Source organism: Pinus tabuliformis, chromosome 8 (assembly GCF_031772625.1).
Source record: "Pinus tabuliformis cultivar Carrire ecotype Pingquan chromosome 8, CPIR1, whole genome shotgun sequence".
Classification (NCBI taxonomy): domain Eukaryota; kingdom Viridiplantae; phylum Streptophyta; class Pinopsida; order Pinales; family Pinaceae; genus Pinus; species Pinus tabuliformis.
Window position 1 is genome coordinate 1,619,527,273 of NC_142294.1, and position 1,197 is coordinate 1,619,528,469.

Here is a 1,197-nt window from a genome sequence, read left to right on the forward strand (position 1 = left end):
CTAAAATAGAAGGGGATGCCCTTCTTGATCTCAATAAAGTAAAACGGAAAACAAAAGCCGGCAAAGAAGTAAGTGCAAGGGATACATGCGGTGGGCTTGCCACCCTCTGGGAGGAAGACAAATTTCAACTTGAGAGCTCCTTCAAAACGCAACATTGGATTTACACTGAACTCCGACACCTTGCTAATAAGATTACCTTTGCACCCTTTAATATTAACATCCTTGTCCTCTATGTAGAAAAGAAAGACTGTTGGCAAACCCTGTCCGATTTCCTTGAGCTTATTCCCCCAAGAATATAATTCTAGTAGGAGACTTCAATCTAATCTTTGACCCAAAGGAAAAAAGAGGAGGAATCAGCAACAAGGACTACTTCCTTCCCTTCGTGGAAGATCTGATTCAGCAATGGGATTTATTGGACTTTAAGCCAAAAACATGGTTATATACTTGGTCAAACAACAAAGTGGGGCAGAGCACATATCATCCAGGCTGGACAAATTTCTACTTTAGAGCACCTTCCTCTCCGAAAAGAAGATCATCTCTACCAAAATTCTGCCAAAGTTGACTTCAGATCATAAACCCGTTCTTTTTCTGTTTGAAGAAGAAGAAAAATTGGGGCCCATCCCCTTCTGGTTCAGCCCTCTCTGGTCAGACAGGGAAGGGTTTATGGACACAGTCAAGAAGGCATGGTCCACCCCTGTTCTTGGATCACCTAGCTATGTGTGGGAACAAAAGCTAAAGGCCACCAAAACAACCTTGAAAGAATGAATAAAATAGCCCTCAGACTCCCCCACTACGCATAGAAAGCAGAACTTCAAGCAGCTGCTCGATTTGTAAATGGACATGGAGCTACAAGACATTACCTGCTCAGAAATTTAGAATGAGCAAGAACTCCAAATCAACACTCTTTGCTCATTCAGAAAGGAGGAAGAATCCTTGAGGCTCAAATCACGTAATCTCTGGCTTGTGTCTGGAGACAAAAATTCAGCCTTCTTCCACAAGCAAATTCGAACTCGACTTTCTAGAAACAACATTGCTGAAATCACCTCACTGGATGGGGCTGTCCTCAAAGGCACAACTCTGTTAAGAGAGGTTGCAACCTCTCATTTCCAGCAGCTGTACAAGGAAGGAGGTGCAGATGATGATGAGGAATCACAAGACTTCCTCACTCACATTTGAAGACTGGTTAACGAGGAGGAT